At 39.6% G+C, this 24,688-nt stretch overlaps 1 protein-coding gene across 5 annotated transcripts in view; it reads left to right on the top strand.

Annotated features, from left to right (window-relative positions):
* The first annotated feature begins 2,554 nt into the window (after positions 1 to 2,554).
* The window catches only part of fut1.S (fucosyltransferase 1 (H blood group) S homeolog), a 30,407-nt gene continuing 8,273 nt past the window's right edge, over positions 2,555 to 24,688 (top strand). Inside the window, exons 1-2 of one of the 5 annotated variants that reach the window (XM_041570438.1) lie at positions 2,555 to 2,703; positions 22,172 to 22,285. The gene's annotated coding sequence lies outside the window, so the exon portion shown is untranslated. Of the gene's footprint in view, positions 2,704 to 2,835; positions 2,887 to 4,604; positions 4,624 to 16,284; positions 16,524 to 22,171; positions 22,286 to 24,688 lie in introns of those variants that run through there. The other 4 variants (XM_018226868.2, XM_018226869.2, XM_018226870.2 and 1 more) reach the window with 4 other exon arrangements.

The raw sequence follows: 24,688 nt of genomic DNA, 5'->3' as shown, positions 1-24,688 counted from the left end.
AAAGTACCCCCTCTTGTAAAATATAAGGATATTATAAGTTACCGAGGAGGCCGAAGGCCGAGTGTTTTTATACAGGTCATGGAACTCCGAGGTAGCTTCTAATATCCTCATATTTTACAACTGGGGGTACTTTATTTATTATAATACACAAATTTCAGTAAGTCATGTTACAGAAATGACATCAGAACTCACCGTTTATAACTGATGACATCAGAACTCACCGTTTATAAGGATATAATTTACAGGATATTCATAGCTTTTGTGTATTATATTACTGATAAGTGTATAAGTAGAATCCTTATTATATTTCCTTATATATAATACAAATATGCAGTGTTGTTTTACCAGAATAACAATACCGGGAAATACACTGCGGCTACACGAGCACAAAAAGTGACACGTTGTACATACATTCTTCAAATACTTCACACAATGTTACACACAGCTTTTGTCCTTAAGTAAACATTGTTTATTCTGATAACTTTAGGCATTTAAGCTAAACTAACACAGGTTAGTAGCTAAGGTACATGGAATCACATGAATTCCATCTATTGTAGAGTATACACTCAACCCACCCACTAATGAAGGTGCCCTTTCTGTTCATAATTACTCTGCATTCTAAGCTTTGTCTGCTGTGTTTCTACCTAAGACTGTTGAAATGACATTTAACTAGTGATGGGCGAATTTATTCGGCAGGCGGGAATTAGCAGCGAATTTCCACGTTTCACCGCTGGCGAATAAATTTGCGAAAATGCCGCATAAATTAGCCAAAATATATCTGACGCCGGCGACAATTCCGACACTGGCGACAATTCTGACGCTGGTGACAATTCTGGGCGCACATTGACTTTAATGGGTGTCAGAATTGGACGCCGGCGTCAAAATTCGCGTTTCGGGAATTGCATGGGAAATTCTCACATTTTTCGGCGAAACGGGAGTAATTCGCCTGTCACTACATTTAACATGTTGGCCAATGAGTAAGGCATATCAGTGTGTTTGGTGAGTCATAATGAGAATTTTGTCACTTCTGTTGGTGTTCTGTACGGAGTCATTTATTAAAGTCTGAATGTCAAAAACTTGGAAAATTTTAGCTTTTTTTTTAGTGGGAAAAAAACCTCAAATATTTCAAGATTTATTTTACCCGAGGAAGGAAAAAGTCAGAATCCAAAAATCCTCCATCTCAGACCTGCCGAGGTTGTATTGAAGTCAGTGGGAGAAGTCCCTATGTTATTTGGAAGTTTCTGTGGTCTGCTCTGGAATTAGCCCAAAAATCCAATAATTTCATACTTTTCGTGGCAAAAATCGGAAAAATTCGGGTCTCTTTCCTGAAAAAACGAGCGATTCAGGAAAAAACTCATAAAAAAATATAATGATTCAGATTTTCGTGAAATTTTGTGTTTGTCCCAGATCCGATTAAATCGTGCTTTTTTTTAATTAATAAATACGGTCCAATAGTGGACTTTAGTTTGGTCAGACTTTTTTAATGAAAATAATCAGAAAAATTAAGATTTTGATAGATAAGGCCCTAAATGTTTAAATGATTTTTAGCAGCCCTAAGGTATGGAGAGCCACGTTTCGGAAAGATCTTTTATCTGGAGAACCCCAGGTCCTAAGCATTGTGGATAACAGATCCTATATTTGTACTGTTAATTTAATCACATCAGGGGTTCAGATTTCATATACAGTAAAAACTCAGTTTTGTATGCCCTTATTTTCAGTTTTCCCATATTTTACACTGTGTTTCCTGCGCTCCTACCAATAAATATATATTGCATAATACATTTCCCCTGAATTTTACACCATTTTTCCTGGTCCCCTGAAAAACGTAAAAATTGGGATTCTGCTGTAATTGTGCTTCCTAATTTGTTTGTGCTCTTTTAGTTCAGATCTCTTATATCTTCCACTAAATATCTTCCATCAAATCAGCCTCAGACCTCTCCAGACAGCAGTGCAGGAAATATCCTCGCCATAATTACTTTCCTTTTACAAGTACCGGTATAGGATCCGTTATCTGGAAACCCATTATCCAGACAGCTCAGAATTATGGAAACGCTGTCTCCCATAAACTCTATTTTATCCAAATAATCCAATTTTTTAAAAATGATTTCCTTTTCTCTGTAATAATTAAACAGTACCTTGATCCAAACTGGGGAAGAAGATGCAGGTATGGGACCTTTTATCCAGAATGCTTGGGACCTGGTGTTTTCCAGATAACGGATCTCTCTGTAATTTGGATCTTCATACTTTAAGTCATGTAAACATTAAATAACCCCAATAGGCTGGTTTTGCTTCCAATAAGGATTAATTATATCTTAGTTGGGATCAAGTACAAGCTACTGTTTTATTATTACAGAGAAAAAAAAATCATTTTAAAAAATGTGGAGTCAGTGGGAGACGGCTATTCTGTAATATGGAGCTTTCTGGATAATGGGTTTCCAGATAACAGATCCCATACCTGTACACACAAAATAAATCAAGCAAATTATATTCTTCGTGTACAATGAGTTTCTCAACTGACACAGGAGGGAGACACACACACACACACACATACACACCGCTGTACATACACAGACACACAAACACACCTTTTTTTCCCGTGTTGGCCACATAATTACCTTTGTCAGAATGAGTACACCTGTCACAGCAGGTTTGGTCTCTTCTGAGAGAAGTGCAGATGGTCAGGGGAAAGGCAACCTGGGAAAGGTAAGTCTCCTCTCTTCCTGCACTTTATTTAAATACATATGACACCTGGGAAAGGTAAGTCTCCTCTCTTCCTGCACTTTATTTAAATACATATGACACCTGGGAAAGGTAAGTCACCTCTCTTCCTGCTCTTTATTTCTATACATGTGACACCTGTGCATTGCAAAGACGTGCAGGACAGAGGTGAGCCGGCTGTAATGTTTTGTTTTGCTGCCCTTCCGGCTGTACTTTGCATTCAGTACTGGGTATCCAAGCGCAGTTTCACCCCTATAGACCCCACTGATTTCCTCAAGCGGCAGATCAATTCCCAAGACTTTAATTAGAGATAACGCTGATCCTTCTGCAGGTGTCTCAAGTGGGGTGGACACGTTTATATCTCCATGGATGTGATCAGAATCGGTGTAATGCTTTGGATCAGAGAACAGAACAGCACATTTTTATAGCCTTTTTTCAGCAAGTCAGGGCTAGCGATGTAAATAACACTGTTAGATGTGCAGGGAGTGAAAGCTGCTATCCCCAGTTTCAAAGCTCTCTTATTCAGAGTAGTGAGCCACTCCCAAAAAGGTATTTAACTTCAGCTCCACTTGTATTTCTCCCAGCTATTCACTGGTTTAAATTCAAAAACCTCTTTTTTTATTGCAGAGGAACATAGTGCACCCTAATTGGAGTCTCCTAAGAGACAATGTGCTTTAAAGGCAGCCATCTTTGCTGTAATTTGAGGACGTTTATTCATTCGTCCACAGAGCTAACAACCCTGTCATTGAAGGGGTATCACCGGTGCAATTCTTACCAACAATGGTACTGCTCAAAATAGAAATATTAAAGGCAGCCTTGAACGGAGATGTGTAACTGTTCTTACTGAATATTTTATAATAGTTTAATTCGCTTTTTTCAACCAAAATCATGTGTGAAGGCAGTTATTGCAATTAATATTTCCAATGGGGCTGTACTCACACAGGCGCGTGTAGGCGCCGAACGCAGGAAAAATGCAGCATGTTGCGTCTCAACCTGCGTTTGGCGTCTACACGCGCCTGTGTGAGTACAGCCCCATTGGAAAAAATGTAATGCGTATATTCCTGCTCTCCCCTGCGGCTGAACGCAGAAAAACGGAACGCAGGGGAGCGCAGGTAAAAACGCTCGTCAGTAAGAGCCCTTATATGGATAGTTGTAAATTGCCCATTAGCCAGAATTCCCACCGGGCACTGCTACTTCGCTATTAAACACTGGGGGGCTCATTTATAAACTTTGTACAGCGCAGTGAATATATTTACCCTGTGCATGGTTATATTTATAAATCTGAATAAGAGTGGTGTATTTAATGTGCAAACAGAATTGTGATTTTTTTTTTTGAACTGCTAATGTCCGTAAAAGCTTTTTAAATATTGCAAAAATCGCGAATTGCGAATATCTATGCGCACACTCACAGCTTTGGGAAAATATTCACAAAACAGTTTCGCAAATTGCGAATTTCAATTGCTGTCAAGTTTATTTTCTCGCTCAACAGCCTCGCACATTGGCCACACCCATCTAATTTGCGAGCCATTTGTTAAAAAACATGGGCGATGCAACCATTTGCGAATAAATATGCGCTGCACAAACTTTATAATGTCCCCCTGGTTTTCTCTAATAGAAAATACATAGAGTAAAATACATTCTTCTAATAGAATTAGAAGTATTTAATAGAATTCGAGGTATTCTAATAGAATACATTACTGCGCCTCTGTATTTATTCACCTGAAAGGCCACAAACATTAACCAAATTCTTCTGCACAAACATATTTTATTTAAAAAAAGAAATAATTAAAAGCTGGCCACCTAAAACCTGCCTTTTTTTCCTCCTCAAAGAAAAAAAAGCAATCAATATCACAAAGCACAAGAATAGTAAAGAACTCGCTTGCATTTTCGGACATCACCCGACAGGTAATGATTATGTCCATGGAATGAATATGACTTTAAATCTCTGGGCAATTAACACAATCATCCTTGTGAAGGATTTATTTTATTTTTCTCAAATTTGAAAAAGCAAATTAGGATCTGAAACTGCAAGATTTTTTAAGGATTCAGTATTCGGATAAATACAAAAATGATGCCTGCAGGCCATATTGGTAAATATATTTCAGCTGGGAATTGCAGTTCCGCAACAGCTGGAGGGTCGCACAATGGAAATCACAGAAATAATAGAAGGAATGAATAACTGTATTTCTGTGTAAAAATAAACATCTCTATGACACAGGTATGGGATCTGTTATCCAGAATGCTCAGGATTTGGGGCTTTTTGGATAATAGATCTTTCCATAAATTGGATCTTCATAAGCCTACTAGAAAATCATTTAAACATTAAATAAATCAAAAAGACTGATTTTGCCTCCAATAGATATTTTAGCATTCAGGAAAAAACATGTATAATACAACTTTATGCTTGGGGCTTTCCGGATAATGGATCTTTCCATAATTTGGATCTTCATACCTTAAGCCTACTAGAAAATTATTTAAACATTAAATAAATCAAAAAGACTGATTTTGCCTCCAACAGATATTTTAGCATTCAGGAAAAAACATGTATAATACAACTTTATGCTTGAGGCTTTCCGGATAATGGATCTTTCCATCATTTGGATCTTCATACCTTACGTCTACTAGAAAATCATTTAAACGTTAAATAAATCAAATAGGCTGGTTTTGCCTCCAATAAGTATTAATTACAGTATATCTTAGATTGGATCAAGTACAAGCTACTAGTGATGGGCGAATTTATTCGCCAGGCGCGAATTCACTGCGAATTTGCGCGATTCGCCTCCAGCGAATAAATTCGCGAAACGCCCGCGAAAATTCGCGAATTTTTCCCGTTTCGCAAATTCGCCCCATCATTACAAGCTACTGTTTTATTATTACATAGATAAAGGAAATCATAATTTAAAATTTGGATTATTTGGACATAATGGGAGACAACCTTTTCCGTAATTCGGAGCTTTCTGGATAACTGTTTTCCGGATAACGGATCCTCTACCTGTAATTGTAAGTCAGATAATGAGACCTCACTTAACTACCTATTCATATAGCCCCCAAACCATAAAGGGGAATTATATCTTGTTGTTTAACATGATTACAATGAATAGGGCTTGGGCTGCCTACATTTTTGCGAATGTTTTTTGTTATTCCTTGAGCTAAACAGGGCAAAGAGGGAGATTGATCTGCTATGTTTGGTCCTTGCAGGATAGATAAATAGATGATCAATATAGGATCCCCTCCATTCACCCTTTGCTGTGACTGATTCTCCTTTGCAAACTCGATCTATATTTAACAGTCTGGAGTGGGGTCAAGGATTATTGGGTCAAATCCTTTACTTTTCTATACAACTTCTTCAATCTTCTTTCCCTTCTAAGGGGCCGACGGTTTGTGGCTTTTTAGGGTTACTTAGTCTCTCTAAACATCTAGGGCATGTTAAATACCAAGGCCACAGCCTCTGTTACCCTGTCCTGCCTTACCTTTGTGGTGTCCCAGGTTCTAGAAAAAAATCAGGTAGCTAGTTTACGGGACAACTCCACCATCTATTTTTTCCTATTTCTATTAACTATTTTATGGATTGTGACTACAGATTTTTCTTTTAATTAGCCAACCAATTTTTTAGGTTTAACACTTTAAATTATTGCACTGCACTTTATTTAAACAATGAATTTTTTGTGTGTCATCTGTGGATGGATTTAGGAAGTACAGGTATGGGACCTGTTATCCAGAATACTTGGGACCTGGGGTTTTCCGGATAACCGATCTTTCAGTAATTTGGGTCTTCATGCCTTAAAGGAATAGTTCAATGTGAAAATAAAAACTGGGTAAATAGATAGGCTGTGCAAAATAAAAAATGTTTCTAATATAGTTAGTTAGCCAAAAATGTAATATATAAAGGCTGGAGTGAACAGATGTCTAATAAAACAGCCAGAATCCAACTTCCTGCTTTTCAGCTCTATAACTCTGAGTTAGTCAGCGACTTGAAGGGGGGCCACATGGGACATTTCTGTTCAGTGAGTTTGTAATTGATCCTCAGCATTCAGCTCAGATTCAAAACCAACAGAAATGACCCATGTGCCCCCCCCTCAAGTCTCTGATTGGTCACTGCCTGGTAACCAGGGTAACCAGTCAGTGTAAACCAAGAGAGCTGAAAAGCAGGAAGTAGTGTCTGACTGACTTGTTATATATCAAATCACTCCAGCCTTTATACATTACATATTTGGCTAACTAACTATATTAGAAACATTTTTTATTTTGCACAGCCTATTTATTTACCCAGTTTTTATTTTTACACTAAACAATTCCTTTAAGTCTACTAGAACTTCATTTAAACATTAAATAAACCAAATAGGCTTAGTTGGGATCAAGTACAAGCTACTGTTTTATTAATACAGGAAAAAAGGAAATCGTTTTTAAAAATTAAGATTTGGATAAAATGGAGTCTATGGGAGACAGCCATTCCGTAATTTGGAGCTTTCTGGATATCGGGTTTCTGGATAAGGGATCCTATAGCTGTATTATTAATTCACAGAGGAATTGAATTGATTCGCTTTATTAATTTTTTTCACTTCAATTTATCTAGGATAAGTTAATGTTACTATAACGGCACTAGCACTTTAGTTAACTTTTTAGTGCATTATGTAATTAATTATTGTCCTTATATAAGTAAGGTGCATTACCTTTTAAAAAAAAATCGGCAATTTTATAACCACAACTATTGGTGGGGTTTCTTTTTCCATTTTTTTATAATGTTCTGCTAGCAGCTTCATTTTGTTTCTTTGCCTGGATTAGCTCTTCCAGACTGTGGATCTTTAGCTGTCCAAAAGCACTGGAGATGTGCGGTAGGCAAAGCTGAAGGCAGTTAGAATAAGATTTGCTGGCAAATGTCTATTCCCTGTTTATGCAGCACAATACTAATTCCCCTTTAAAGGTGTTATTTGCCTTCAAATTAGCTATTAGTATGATATAGAGAGTGATATTCCGAGACTATTTGCAATTGGCTTTCATTTATTATTATTTATGGTTTTTGACTTATTATTAAGACTTTTATTCAGCAGATTTACGGTTGGAAAATTCAACAATATGGTTGCTAGGGTCCAATTTACCCTGGAAACCATGCATCACTTTGAATAAGAGACTGGAATATAAATAGGACAGGCCCTGAATAGAAAGATAAGTCAATAAAATGTAGCAATAACAATGCATTTGTAGTTTTACAAAGCATTTGTTTTTTGGAAGGGGGTCAGTGCAGTGTCGGACTGGCCCACAGGGATACCAGGAAAACTCCCGGTGGGCCCAGGTGTCAGTGGGCCCTCCTGCTTCAAATCATTTGGCATATTTCAGGGCCATTCCCTATTTCTATGAGAACAAAGAGACTAAATAGATTGAATAATAGATTATAGTATGTAAAGAAAAGAGACTAGGAGAATAGAGGTTGTGTGAGGAGAGGAATTATAATAGTACTGAGTGGGCCCCTGATCTTAGGTCTTTTTGTGGGCCCCTGGTCTAAGGTTTTTTGGGTGGGCCCCTGGTGTCCCAGTCCGACACTGGGTCAGTGACACCCCCATTTGAAAGCTGGAAAGAGTCAGATGAAGAAGGCAAATAATTAAAAACGATGCAAACGGAAAAATTAAAGCTAATTGAAAAGTTGCTTAGAATGAGTCAGTCTGTAACATACTAAGGGCAGAGACACACGTGGAGATTGGGGAGATTAGTCACCCGGCGACTAGTGATGGGTTAATTTCATGGGAATTTCGCAATGTTTTCGGCGAAGCGAAATGGGACAAATTCACCCATCACTACCGGCGACAAATCGCCACTTCTTCGGGCGACTAATTCCCCCAAACTGCAAACTTCGGGCAACTTCGGAAAACGAAGAGCTCCGAGTGTCATCCTGCCCGCGATTTCGATTCTAGCTGTCGTGAAGGCAGTTCGGGGAGTTTAGTTGCCCCGAAGAAGAGGAGATTTGTCATTGGGCGCAGTGGTGTAACTACCGGGGGAGCAGGGGGTGCAACTGGGCCAGGGCCCGCACCCCCGCAGGGCCCCCCCGGCAGATTGCGCGCACTGCAGCCACAAAGTAAATTCACACGGACGTGGGTGTGGGGGGGGGCCCGGCTGCATGGCCCGCCCCCAGATAGTTCCGTTACTGATCGGGCGACTAAATCCCCCCGAATCTCCACGCGTGTCTCTGTCCTAAAAGTTAACATGAAGGTGATCCACCCCTTTAACTGAACCATTGGAAAATGTGGAGCATATCGCCCTAAAGTTTTTTATAGTTTTTATATAATTATTCAAGTTAATTCAAATGGTGGTCACTGTCCTCATCTTAAAACAAATGCTCTGTAAGGCTACAAATGTATAGTTATTGCTACTTTTTATTACTCCTCTTTCTATTCAGTCCCTCTCCTATTCATATTCCAGTCTCTTATTCAAATCAGTGCATGGTTGCTAGGGGAATTTGGATCCTAGCAACTGGATTGCTGAAATTGCCAACTGGAGAGCTGCTGAATAAAAAACTAAATAACTCAAAAAACACAAATGATACAAAATGAAATCCAACTGCAAATTATCTCAGAATATCACTCTCTGCATCATACTAAAAGTTAATTCAACGGTGAATAACCCCTTTAACTAGGAAGTAGGCTAGAAATGCTGCACATTATGCCTTGAGATAATGTACCAGCCTAGAGGAACCACAGCCCTTTAGGAATGAAGATCTTTGAAGATTCCCCAGTAGCCCCATGCGCTGGTCTGCAATCACATACCTGAGTTTAGGGACTAAAGCTCATTATCAGGGGCGTAGGGGGCCAGGAATTATAGGGGCCCCATGAGGCCCTAATTCATATACAATTTCAATAAATAAATATTGGTAAAACAGGTTAATCTCTAGAAATTGGGGACCTAAAAAATAATTTGCTGTGGGGCCCGGTAATTTCTAATTATGCCACTGCTCATTATACAATATATATAGAATAGAAATGTCACAGTATATAGCTTGTTGTATTTAAATTAATGGATAATATATATATATAAGCAAATATAAATTGAATAAATGATCATATAAATATCTTCTTATATATTGTCGCTCGTCTTCCGATATGATTCTCAACTAGGGATCTATGATTCTCGCCCACAATGAGTAAGTCTCGCTTGGATTTAAATAAATACTTACTCAAATCGAGCCTGGCCCGAAGTTCCCCCTGGGCCTGACCTGACCGTTCAGATTCACTCAGGATATTATAGGAAAACTAAAGCTTAACTAAAGAAGTAGCTAGAAATGTTGTACATTATGGGGCACATTTACTAAGGGTCGAAGTGAAATCAAAGTGAATTTTCGAATTCAAAAACGTGGAATTTCGAAGTAATTTTTGGGTACTTCAACCATCGAATAGGCCAAATTCGACTTTGACTTCAATTCAAAGTGAAAATGCTTCGACTATTCGAAAATAGAAGTACTGTCTCTTTAAAAAACTTCGACACTTTGCCACCTTAAACCTGCTGAATTGCTATGTTAGCCTATGGGGACCTCCTAGAACCTATAGCCAGTATTTGGTTAAGTTTTGAGAAGTCGAAGGATTTTTTTGTAAAATCGTACGATTAAATTGTTCAATTCGAGTACGATCGTAGTACAATCTAAAAAGCCTTCAACTTCAAATGTCGGACTACTAAATCTGCCCCTATGTTTTGGGCTTCTGTACCAGCCCAAGGCAATCACAGCCCTTTAGCAGTAACGATCTGTGTCTCCAAAGATGCCCCAGTAGCTTCCCATCTTCTTTTCTGCTGATTCACTGCACATGCTCTGTGCTGCTGTCACTTACTGAGCTTAGGGACCCACTCACAATATACAGTGCACATAGAATAGAAATGTCACAATATAAGGCTGATTAGTAATTAATACAGATAATTACTACATGGCAGCACAGAAACCAGTGCAATCAGCATCAGAATTTAATAATCAGCCCTGTAGCATCAGCTTATATTACAGGGGAAGCTCATTTTCTGCTGGATAATTAGTGACGAGCCCTAAGCTTAGCCAACAGCTGCTCAGAGCCCACTGAGCATGTGAGTGTCACAGACACTTTCCAAGATGGTGACCCCCTGTGACAAGTTTGAAGTCCTGGATCATTGCTGCTATTGACAAGCTGAAAGTTTAGCCTCGTGCAATAAGTTCACTATATAAAATATGGCATTTTTAGCCACATTCATTTTTAGGGTTTAGTTCTCCTTTAACCAGAAAGCTTTATTTGAGGTATACATTAATACGGAGTATTAAATAATAGCTCATGCGTCCTGAAAGCTCGTGAGGATGTGGAGGGAACAATTAGCAATACAACATGTTACAATTTAACCATTTCTTCTGCCATGGGGCTGATCCAGTGGCATCCAATCATCATTCTTGTTTTAGTATAACTGTGTCACTATTTCCGTCTTAGGGACAGACTCACAGTCTCAGTACTATAGCCAAATAAGGTGCATCTACTGTGTCGGCACAGTGTTCAGAATGGGATCTATGTTGTATTTTCTGAAACTATATGCGCCTTTCTTGACCTTGTACTTGGAATACTCGTGACATGACTCAACAGATATATTCCTTGTTTTGTGTAAACATTGTACAATGTACATTTTACATTGAACAAAAGAATGGCCTTTAACCTACAACATAGCAGTTCTGTATTAGTGGCATGTTCTGTAATCTTTGTTCTTTGATAATAACCACTTACAGTATATGGCTTAAATCTAAAACCCTGATCTCTACATAGCTGAGCAGTGATGGACGAATCTGTGCTGTTTTCTATTTGCCAAAAATGACTTGAATTTACCGCGAAATTTGCAAACAAATTCAATGGGTGTCAAAATTATTTTAACGTGCGTCAATTTTGATACACAAGACTATTTGGTCCAAATGTATTAAAGTCAATGGGCGTCCGAATAATTTTGATGCGAGACGATTTCTATATGCGCACCAATTTTGATGCGGCACATTTTTCGCCGACCAAATGTGGAAGTTCACCGCAAATTCGTGTCTGGTGAATTTATTCGCCCATCACTATAGCTGAGTAATAAATTCAGATTCACATTATACGGCAGCTCAGAAACCAATGCAATATGCATCAGAATTTAGTTACCGTATTAAACCTGTAGCATCAGCTTCTGTGCATTTTCTGCCTGATGATTTGCAACAACCCCTATTATTATTTTATTATTAACATGTATTTATATAGCGCCAACATATTGGGTAGCACTGTGCTTAGCTTCTCAACAGCTGCTCAGATCCCACTGAGCATGTGCATAGTCACTGGCACTCCTAACACAATCCAAGATGGTGACCTCCTGTGCACGATTTAGAAAATAATCTCTAAAACTATAGGCTGATGCTGTAAGTTCAGTATATAAAATGCAGCGTTTCTACCTATAATTGTTTTTAGGGCATTGTTCTCCTATTGGTTATCTTTTCAGCAATATTACCCAAACCCATTGGGGAGCAAGCTGTACTCACTAACTCTGTAGTACATAGATGGTTCAACTGCAACTGGTTCCACTCTGCTATAGCTTCAATCTTGCTGCAATATTCTATTGTCATGTTTCTCTGGGTTTTTTCATCATTGAGATATCACTGCATTTCTTATGGGTAAAGAGGTTTTCTTATTTGGTCTTGCATTCTGTGTACAGTAAATAGCCCCATATTTCAGCTTGTGGATCACATAAGAAAACCTTAGCTCGCGAGCTGTTTTAACTGGCACGTTGCTAGAAGCAGGCAACCCACCCCCTTCCTTGCTTTTGGGGAATTGCTCTCCCTACGGCAAATTCTAAAGGTGCCAATGACCTGTATCTCTGGAATGGGTTCTAAACCCAAATCGAAACTAAATTAAACATACTCTTACTCTGCGCAGTTTCTATCATTTTTACTTTTAGAGCTGAGATAATAGCAGTTTTGGACTGCTAGTACCAGGCTTCCAGCTCCGCAGTTCTCTTTCAGTGTGTCAGCGACCCTTGGGTTAAATGACAATGCAGCACACAGTCACTGAGGGTTTTTCCAGTGCAAAGGTGTGCAGTAAGTACATGGGGTCTACATAATCTGACCCTCCTGCCTAAAGGTGGCCATACACATTACAATAACCATAAGTCGCAGGAAAGATTGACATTAAAGGGATCCTGTCATCGGAAAACATGTTTTTTTCAAAACGCATCAGTTAATAGTGCTACTCCAGCAGAATTCTGCACTGAAATCCATTTCTCAAAAGAGCAAACAGATTATTTTATATTCAATTTGGAAATATGACATGGGGCTAGACATTTTGTCAATTTCCCAGCTGCCCCATGTCAGTTTTCAAAATTGAATATAAAAAAATCTCATTACTCTTTTTAGAAATGGATTTCAGTGCAGAATTCTGCTGGAGCAGCACTATTAACTGATTCATTTTGAAGTATCCCTTTAAGGGCAGAGACACACGCTCAGATTCGGGGAGATTAGTCGCCCAGCAACAAATCTCCTCTTCTTCGGGGGGACTAATCTCCCAGAACTGCCTCCTGCCAGCTAGAATGTAAATCTCCGGTGGGATGGCAATCTGTGCAGTACGTTTTCCGAAGTCGCTCAAAGTTGCCTCACAAGGAAACTTCAGGCGACTTCAAAAAAGGAAGCGTTCCGAGTGCCATCCAATCCGAGTGCAATCGTTGCGCGAAGTCGCCCGAAGAGCTAAATCAACAGAGAATAGAATTCTACCTGTATCTGATGATTCAGCAGTTAATCCTCCCCAGGGATTGGCCATTTTCAAAAGCGCCTGATCCAAATCTTCCGACTTTTCCAGCCTATTGGGTTTATTCAATGTTTATATGGTTTTCTAGTAGACTTAAGGTATGAAGATCCAAATTACAGAAAGATCTCTTATCCGGAAGACCCCAGGTCCCGAGCATTCTGGATAACAGGTCCCATACCGCACCAACACATCACAGAAAATGATAACTTACAATATAAATCACCTATCGTAATTTTGTATTTTGTTACACTGGGGCAACATTTAAAATGGTACACACTGACCCCACCTTACGCGTTTCATACCCTCCGGTACTTAGTCATAGGTGTCTTTGACTACGTTTTTTGACACCTCTTTGATCTATGACTAAGTACAGGAGGGTATGAAACGCGTAAGGTGGGGTCAGTGTGTACCATTTTAAATGTAAATTGGAATAAAAAAAAATTGAATTCTAACTACTAATTGAGCCTTGGGACATATATCTTCGATAATTATTTGGCGTTATTACTCATTGTTGGAACTTCGGAACGATTCGCTGTTTAAACTCCATGTATAACATAGCTCTTAGGTGGCCAAAGAGTAGATCATCCTGTGCATGGTCAGCTTAGTCCACTATATAAATATATGATTACAAGGTCCACTAGAGACACTCCTTTTGACTAGATATGGTCACACACTGTCAATGAGTGATAAATTCCTTGTATCTGTACTTCAGACCTTCCAGCTTTACACTATTTTCAGTTATAAATCATTCTATTTAGGAGTCCTAGTAATGTTAAATATTTACAGTAGAACACAATTGTTGTGTCCTATTTGAATATGTCACTTAAAGGAACAGTAACACCAAAAAATGAAAGCATTTTAAAGGAATGACAATTTAATGTACTGTTGCTCTGCACTGGTAAAACTGGTGTGTTTGCTTCAGACACAACAATAATTTATATAAACAAGCTGCTGTGTAGCCATGGGGGCAGCCATTCAAGCACAGGATACACAGTAGATAACAGATAAGTACTACTATAGTTTATATAAACAAGCTGCTGTGTAGCCATAGGGGCAGCCATTCAAGCACAGGATACACAGTAGATAACAGATGAGTACTACTATAGTTTATATAAACAAGCTGCTGTGTAGCCATGGGGGCAGCCATTCAAGCACAGGATAAACAGTAGATAACAGATAAGTACTACTATAGTTTATATAAGAAAGCTGCTGTGTAGCCATGGGGGCAGCCATTCAAGCACAGGATACACAGTAGATACCAGATAAGTTCTGAAGAATCCCATTGTATACTATAGAGCTAATTCGTTATCTGCTGCATATCCTGTGCCTTTACTCCTTTTTCAGCTTTGAATGGCTGCCCCCATGGCTACACAGCAGATTGTTTATATAAACTTTAGTAGTACTTAACTGTTATCTACTGTGTATCATGTGCTTGAATGGCTGCCTCCATGGCTACACAGTAGCTTGTTTATATAAACTATAGTAGTACTTATCTGTTATCTACTGTGTATCCTGTGCTTGAATGGCTGCCCTCATGGCTACACAGCAGCTTGTTTATATAAACTATACGGTACTTATCTGTTATCTACTGTGTATCCTGTGCTTGAATGGCTGCCTCCATGGCTACACAGCAGCTTGTTTATATAAACTTTAGTAGTACTTATCTGTTATCTACTGTGTATCATGTGCTTGAATGGCTGCCTCCATGGCTACACAACAGCTTGTTTATATAAACGATACTGGTACTTATCTGTTATCTACTGTGTATCCTGTGTTTGAATGGCTGCTGTCATGGTTACACAGCAGCTTGTTTATATAAACTATAGTAGTACGTATCTGTTATCTACTGTGTATCCTGTGCTTGAATGGCTGCCCCCATGGCTACACAGCAGCTTGTTTATATAAACTATACTGGTACTTATCTGTTATCTACTGTGTATCCTGTGCTTGAATGGCTGCCCCCATGGCTACACAGCAGCTTGTTTATATAAACTTTAGTAGTACTTATCTGTTATCTACTGTGTATCCTGTGTTTGAATGGCTGCTGTCATGGTTACACAGCAGCTTGTTTATATAAACTATAGTAGTACGTATCTGTTATCTACTGTGTATCCTGTGCTTGAATGGCTGCCCCCATGGCTACACAGCAGCTTGTTTATATAAACTATACTGGTACTTATCTGTTATCTACTGTGTATCCTGTGCTTGAATGGCTGCCCCCATGGCTACACAGCAGCTTGTTTATATAAACTTTAGTAGTACTTATCTGTTATCTACTGTGTATCATGTGCTTGAATGGCTGCCTCCATGGCTACACAACAGCTTGTTTATATAAACGATACTGGTACTTATCTGTTATCTACTGTGTATCCTGTGTTTGAATGGCTGCTGTCATGGTTACACAGCAGCTTGTTTATATAAACTATAGTAGTACGTATCAGTTATCTACTGTGTATGCTGTGCTTGAATGGCTGATCCCATGGCTACACAGCAGCTTGTTTATATAATCTATAGTAGTACTTATCTGTTATCTACTGTGTATCCTGTGCTTGAATGGCTGCCCCCATGGCTACACAGCAGCTTGTTTATATAAACTATAGTAGTATTTAGTTATCTACTGTGTATCCAGTGCTTGAATGGCTGATCCCATGGCTACACAGCAGCTTGTTTATATAATCTATAGTAGTACTTATCTGTTATCTACTGTGTATCCTGTGCTTGAATGGCTGCCCCATGGCTACACAGCAGCTGGTTTATATAGTGGAGTTTCTGAAGCAAATCCATGTGGGCTAAGTCTGGAACCAACAGAAGCGTCTAAACCCTTGGCTTGTCGAAACTTGGTTGGGAAAGGGAGGACTGTGGTATTGCTTGGGGGGAAACATGAACAATAATACTGGAAATAGTCAGACGGGAACAAGACAGGGCTCGACTTAAAAGAATTGCAGGCTGCAGCTTAGTAAGACAGTTCACATGGGCTACAGAGGAACTGAGACAAGGTTGCGAGAAGCTCTTAATGGGAATAGCCAAGGCAAGACCAACTGACCTAATAGGAAACAGCAGGTACAGGAGACTTCCACAAATGGGCAGCCAGATGACTATGCTACTACTTTCTTTTTCTGGATCATCGCTGCTATTGACAAGCTGAAACTTTAGGCTGGTGCAATAAGTATACAAAGTATTAGGGATGAACCAAATCCACTATTTTGGATTCTGCCTAACCCCTGAATCCTTTGCGAAAGATTTAGCTGAATACAATACCGAAACTGAATCCTAATTTGCATATGCAAATTAGGGGTGGGAAAGGGAAAACATTTTTTACAATTTACAAAAAGTCACGCGATTTCCCTCCCCGTCCCTAATTTTTCATATGCAAATTAGGATTCAGATTTGGTTCAGCTGAGCAGAAGGATGCGACCGAATCCTGGCTGAATCCCACTTCGAATTCTGGATTCAGTGCATCCCTATAAAATATGGCATTTATAGCCACATTAGTTTTTAGGGTTTAGTTCTCCTTTAAAAGGTTCACCTTCAAACTAACTAGCTTTTCAATTGATCTTCAATATTTATTTTATATAGTTTTTGAATTATTTGCCTTTTTCTACTGACTCTTTCCAGCTTTCAAATGGAGGTCACTGACCCCATCTGAAACAAATGCTCTGTAAGGCCACACATTTATTGTTACTGCTACTTTTTATTACTCATCTTTCTATTCAGGTCCTCTCCTATTCATATTCCAGTCTCTTATTGAAATCAATGCATGGTTGCCACGGTAACATAAAAAGCTAAATATCTCAAAAAACACAAATAATAAAAAATTAAAACCAATTGCAAATTGTCACTCTCTTCATCACACTAAGGGGCCGATTCACTAATGGTCGAATATCGAGGGTTAATTAACCCTCGATATTCGACTAGGAACTAAAATGGTTCGACTTCGAATATTGAAGTCGAAGGATTTAGCGCAGATAGTTCGATCGAAGGATAATTCCTTCGATCGAACGATTAAATCCTTTGAATCGAATGATTCGAAGGATTTAAATCCAACGATCGAAGGAATATCCTTCGATCAAAAAAAGTTAGCCAAGCCTATGGGGACCTTCCTCATAGGCTAACATTGACTTCGGTAGCTTTTAGATGGCGAACTAGGGGGTCGAAGTTTTTTTTAAAGAGACAGTACTTCGACTATCGAATGGTCGAACGATTTTTACTACGAATCCTTCGATTCGTAGTCGAAGGTCGAAGTAGCCCATTCGATGGTCGAAGTAGTCCAAAAAAAACTTCGAAATTCGAAGTTTTTTAACTTCGAATCCTTCACTCGAAGTTAGTGAATCGGCCCCCAAAAGTTACCTCAAAGGTGAACAATCCCTTTAATGGAGGAACTCCACGGACGATTTTGGAGCGATCCGACGCGCTGCGCAAAAACGCAGGCATCAAATCAGATGCGACGGAAATAAGGTAAGTGAATGCATTGTTGGATGGTGTCGCAGTGTTGATCCAACGCAGTGTGCAGCGTATGCATCCGACAGTCGTGGGGCTTTGGATCAACACTGCGACTTCATCCGACATTTCCGTTACTTACCTTATTTCTGTGGCATCCGATGTGACGCCTGCGTTTTTGTGCAGCGTGTCGGATCGCAGGGAAATCCTCCGTGGAGTCCTCCCTTAGTGTAAATGCCTAGTAGCATGTCAATATCTTGCTAGAATATTCAATAAACCTATAACCTTGGGATTACCCTCCGTCGCCCACTCCATTCTCATGCGCCAATATTTGCACTTGTCTTACGTGACATATGTCTTTGGAATAGGGGCTTAGACTTTGAATTCTAAACGTGTTAGTTGTGTAAATATCCTGCGTAGAACAAAGGGACATCTACTAAACAGAGAACGAACAGGGACGTTCCTACTACTGCTTTTTCCTTCTAGTTCTCCGGCTATTAACCTTTCCACCAGAGTCACCTTTCATGGACAGCAGCTTCACATCTTCTGGTTGCTCTGAGCTACTACTTGCAATAGAGAATAAGGCTCATTTTTGAGCTAAACCAAATGTGTTTCGTTGTGGAATATATTACTAGATACGAAGGGCTTGTCAGCATGATTTTATGATTTGTTGCTTAGTTTATCCTGAATTCACAGTAAAGTGCAGTGAGGACACAAGGTATTATCTTCTTATTGAGAGACTGTAAAAATAAGTAAGGGAAAGGTCAGAGCTGAGCAGCTGTAAACATTATTTACCCTTTATAGAGTCTCTAGAAGATATTGGAGGGGAAACGGTGGGGTAATAAATGGAAGATGTTGCTCAGGGAGGCAGGAAAACAAGTGTAAAAAGACAGAAACGATGCAGCTTGTTTTACTGATGCTCTTTATTATTATAATATTATTAATATTATATTATTTTATTATTATTTTTTGGATCCGTTATCCGGAAACCCTTTATACGGAAAGGCTGTCTCCCATAGGGGTATATTTATCAAAGAGTGAAGATAATAGTGAAGTTCCGCCACTAGAGTGAAATTCCGCCACTCTCCATTCATTTCAATGGGATTTTTTTAGGCGTATTTATCAAAGGGTGAACTTTCACTTTCACCCGTTGATAAATACGCCTTTCAAAATCCCATAGAAATGAATTGAGAGCTGCAGAATTTCACTCTAGTGGCGGAACTTCACTCTTTGATAAATTTACCCCATAGGCTCCATTATTCTCAACTAATCCAAAAATTTTTTAAAAAATGATTTCCTTTTCCTCTGTCATAATAAAACAGTGCCTTGCAGGATCGGACTGGAGCATTGGGGGCCCATCGGGTTCCAAACTTCCGTGGCCCCCCGCATATAGGAAGACCGGTATTTTTTTCCAGAAAAGGTGGCAACCCTACCCCCCGCAGGTCTGGGCTGGCAGGGGCCCATGATGGCCAGGGCCCACTCAGTTTTTTCCTGGTGTCCTGCGGCCCAGTCCGACCCTGGTGCCTTGTACTTTATCTAATCTAAGAAATAATGAATCCTTATTGTCCTTATCTATTTTCTCTGCAATAATAAAACAGTACCTTGTACTTGATCCCAACTAAGATATAATTAATCCTTATTGGAAGCAAAACCAGACTATTGGGTTTATTTCATGTTTACATGATTTTCCTAGTAGACTTAAAGTATGAAGATCCAAATTACAGAAATATCCCTTATCCAGAAAACCCCAGGTCTCAGGCATTCTGGAAACATGTCCCACACCTGCAATAGCCTCTTCACAAATTAAAAACGTCATACTACCGTACTCCTCCTATCAGAGGACAGACTGACTAACTGTAATGCTAGATCAGAGCTGAGAAACTTTGTAGAACTACAAAGGTTTTTTCTCCAAACTTCTATCTTCTTGTAGAGGGATTAGTTGCACTGTACTTTGTAACCAAGAATGAATTAGAAGAGCAAGGACGGTGATGGGAATCTAGTTGCTCTACAAATCTCAGCACATTTCTACAGATAGCCAAGGGGTTGCTGGGAGTTGTAGATGACTAGAGTTTCAAAGTTGGAGTCACTCCATGATCCCGGTGTCTCCCTCTAAGAACATTGCAATAATCAAGGCTAGTGATGGACGAATTTCTCCCGTTTCGCTTCGCCGAAATATTCGCGAAAAATCATGAAATCGGAAAGTTCACGGAAAAATCGTGCAATTTCGAACGTTTTCACAAAGAAAAAAAAATCGAGCAATTCAAAAGTTTTCACTAAAATCGAGCAAATCGAACGTTTTCACTATTAAAAAATCAAGCAATTTGAACGTTTTCACGAAAAAAATCGAGCAATTTCAACGTTTTCATGAAAAAATCAAGCAATTCGAACGTTCTCACTAAAATCAAGCAATTCTAATGTTTTCACAAAAAAATCGAGCAATTCAAATGTTTTCACGGAAAAATCGAGAAACTTGAAAGTTTTCAAGGGAAAATCGGATATTGACGCCGGTGAATTTTCACCGGCAAATTTTCGCAGGATATTCTCGAATTTATTAGCTGGAGGTGAAACGCGGAAATTTGCAGCGAATTCGTGCCAGGCAAATTTATTCGCCCATCGCTAATCAGGCCACCTAAATACCGTAGCAGCAATCCGCAGAGTACTCATGTAGTCTTCCACTACTTAAAGGATACATTAAAGTTCACATTTACACAGACTTATAGTATGCGCTATACAGCCCTTTTTTTCATAGTTTTTCAGTTATTAAAAGCCAACAGTGACGTTATTACTGTTATATATTTCTACTACTTCCAAGTCTGTCTTGCCCATGTATACTTTTATATATCCAACCTAAAGCTGGTGCACACGAAAATCCAAAAACAAAGACCACTGCCTGGGTGCTGGTTATAGATAGACATAAATGCATAAAAAGTACCACACTCACACCGCATTACGCTTTCCAGTAGTGTTCGTTGAGGGGGGCGGGCCCTGGTGCGTGACGCGCAGCCGGGCCCCGCCCCCCTCCGTACGGCTGCATTTGGCCATGTTTTCAATGGCGAACGGACTGCCGGGGGGCCCTGACGGGGTGCGGGCCCTGGCACACCCCCTGCTCCCCCCGTAGTTCCGCCACTGACGCTTTCTCCGTTCAGCCGCATGTAAGCGCCAAACGCAGGTTGGGATGCAGCATGTTGCATTTCACCTGCGCTCGGTGCATACATGCAGCTGAACGGAGAAAGCACAATGCAGGGAAGCACAATGCAGGGGAGCGCAGTTAAAACCGCCCGTGTGTAAGAGCCTTAACGGACTGTGGTGATCTCTAACGTCACTCTTTGATAAATATACCCCTTTGTTTACCCATGTAAAACACAAAAAATAGTTCAGAAGTTTTTAGACTCACTGTTTACTATACATCACTGCATGAGGTTACAGTCTAGTTCACCTTTAACTTTTAAAGTTATTTTATTTATTTATTTTGCAATCGTCCTTTTTTGGGGGGGGGTTGTTGAACTATTTTTTTTTTTCAGCAGTTTTCCAGTGTAGAATTTCAGTAGCTATCTGGTTGCTAGGGCCTTACCTAAGCAACCAGGCAGTGGTGTGAATGGGTGACTGGAAGATGAATAGGAGAGGGTGTCATTAAAAGAAACATAATAAAAAGTAGCAGTAATAGTAAGTTGTAGCCTCACAGAAAGAACAGAAGAAATCGGGTTATTTCTTTTTTTTATGGTTGCTGGGGTCAGTGACCCCATTTAAACACTGGAAAGAAGCAGAAGAGGGAATCAAATACAAAAAAAAAACTATAAATGAGGATAAATAAGAAAGACCGGTTGAATTTTCTTTGTGATTGGAGTTTCGCCTTATCACAATCCGTGTCCTAATTAATGTTATAAAAAAAATAAAATACTCGAGGAGCTGAAGGGGTTTTGTATTTTATTCCCCTCCCCCGAATACTGTTCATTGTTATCTTTAAATTGTAATGTGATGTCACAATTCATAATATGCTTTTTATTTGATGAGAAAGTAGCGAGCAGGTGTTTTAAAAAATAAATAAATAAATAAATTTTAAAAAAAGGCTGAAATTGGTTCAGAAACTGACATTCCCCCAAACCAACTGAGTATGTAAATGTGCTGAGAATAGAGGCACAAAGTCTGCACATTCTATACAGAAGCCGTTGCTTGTGAGTGTTGTGATACATAACAAAAAGACAATGTTTATAGAAGAAACTAAAACTAGAGAAACCAGAAAAACCCTGATTTTTCACCTTCCCCTCCCCCAGTGAAATCCTGGCTCCGTCCTAAAGACTCCACTTAAATTGGATGCAGAATTGTAAACTTCATGGGCCCGGCGTTGTCTCCAGCACATCCAGCTTTTGCCGCCGACATCGTTCCAAGTAAGTTTGAAAGAATAATGGGTTCGGAGTAGTTACTGAATTTTTAAAGGAGAAGTAAACCCTAAAAATGGATATGGCTAAAAATGCCATATTTTATATACTGAACTTACTGCACCAGCCTAAAGTTTCAGCTTGTCAATAGCAGCAATGATCCAGGACTTCAAACTTGTCACAGGGGGTCACCATCTTGGAAAGTGTCTGTGACACTCACATGCTCAGTGGGCTCTGAGCAGCTGTTGAGAAGCTAAGCTTAGGGCTCGTCACTAATTATCCAGCAGAAAATGAGCTTCCCTGTCTGTAATATAAGCTGATGCTACAAGTTTGCTGATTATTAAATTCCGATGCTAATTGCACTGGTTTCTGTGCTGCCATGTAGTAATTATCTGTATTAATTACTAATCAGCCTTATATTGTGACATTTCTATTCTATGTGTACTGTATATTGTGAGTGGGTCCCTAAGCTCAGTAAGTGACAGCAGCACAGAGCATGTGCAGTGAATCAGCAGAAAAGAAGATGGGGAGCTACTGGGGCATCTTTGGAGACACAGATCTTTACTGCTAAAGGGCTGTGGTTGCCTTGGGCTGGTACAGAAACCCAAAACATAATGTACAGCATTTCTAGATACTTCATTAGTTAGGCTTTACTTCTCCTTTAAGGGGTTTAATAAATCTAGAATCTTAAATTGTGGTAAAATGTTCATTAACATTTACACCAATAAACCCCTGAAATATGAACACTAACAGTTGTTTTTAATCCACTCCAAAAAGTGCTGTTTTTTTTGCTTTACATTTAAACGTTATACCGGTATGGGACCTGTTATCCAGAATGCACAGGAGATCTTTCTGTAATTTAGATCTTCATACCTTAAGGGCTCTAACACACGGCCGTTTTTGTCAGCGCCCCCCTGCGCTGCACTTTCTTCCATTTAGCTGCAGGGTTGCGCAGGAGTAGACGCAGTCAATTGTTGTCAAGGGGGCCGTACTCTCACAGACGCATGTATGGACCGAACGCAGGTGAAATGCAACATGCTGCGTCCCTCGGTAGTTCTGTAATTTAGAGCTTTCTGGATAATAAGTTTCCATGAATTTTGCCGCCCGCGTCCATTTTGATGCCCGATTCAGTTCTGCTTTTATTTGGAACAAGCTATTATTATTTAAAACACTGCCTTATGTGCCGATTTTTAATTTTCAAATGCAGGCATGGAATCTGTTATCCAGAATGCTTGGGGCCTGAGATTCACGGACAAGGGGTCTGTTCATAATTTGAATCTCCAAGAAACATTTAATAAACCCAATAGGATTATTTGGTACCAATACGGATTCATGCCGCTTAGTTACCCTCAAGGACAAGCTCCTGTTTTATTATTACAGAAAAAACATTTCTAAAAATTTAAAATTATTTATTTGTTTACTCTTTCTGTAATTCTGGTTTGTGGATAAAGGAAGGATCCCATGTATTAGGGTAATCCAGTGATCCCCAATCAGTAGATCAGGAGTAACATGTTGCTCTCCAATCCATTGCATGTTGCTCCCAGTGGCCTCAAAGCAGGAGCTTATTTTTGAATTCCAGGCTTGGAGGCAAGTTTTAGCTGCATAAAAAACAGGGGGCACATTTACTATGGGTCGAATTTCGAAGTGGTAAAACTTCGAAATTCGACCATCGAATAGGGGATAGTACGACCTTCGAAATCAAAGTATTTTTAAAATCGTATGATCGTCCGATTTTAACAAAAATCCTTTGATTTCTCAAAACTTGCCCAAACACTCAAGATAGGTTATAGGAGGTCCCCCATAGGCTAAACCGCAATTTGGCAGGTTTAAGATGGCGAAGTGTTAAAGTGGAACTTTTTTAAAGAGTCAGTACTTTCGAAGTCAAAGTTTTTTCAATTAAAATCAAATATTGGCCTATTTGATGGTCGAAGTAGCCAAAAATTACTTCGAAATTCAAAGTTATTGATTTCGAAAATTCACTTTGACCCTTGTGCCCCCGGATTTACTGCCAAACAGAGCTTTATTGTAGATCTACAATCCACATAGGGGCTACTAAATGGCAGGGGTGCTTTGCCAATGAGGCGAGTTGAGGCTGTCGCCTCAGGCGGCAGCGCCCCTCTAGGTACCAAGGGCAGCAAAAATGCTGCTCCTGGTACTTTAAGAGCGAATTTCCGGGGGAGGGGGGGGGGGCGGCAGCAACTGCTGTTGCCTCAGGCGGTGGAGGGGCCAGGATCGCCTCTGCTAAATGGCACTATTTGGCACCCGAGGAACATTTTTCTTGCTAGGGTTACTCCCCAACTCCTTTTACTTCTGAATGTTGTTCATGGGTTCTGAAGTTTGGGGATCCCTGGGGTAATCTATACTGTTAACATAATGGAAAAGATTTGATTCTTGGTAAGGAAAATGATTCCT

Source organism: Xenopus laevis, chromosome 7S, assembly GCF_017654675.1.
Source record: "Xenopus laevis strain J_2021 chromosome 7S, Xenopus_laevis_v10.1, whole genome shotgun sequence".
Classification (NCBI taxonomy): Eukaryota; Metazoa; Chordata; class Amphibia; order Anura; family Pipidae; genus Xenopus; species Xenopus laevis.
This window is presented reverse-complemented; position numbering and strand designations above follow the sequence as displayed.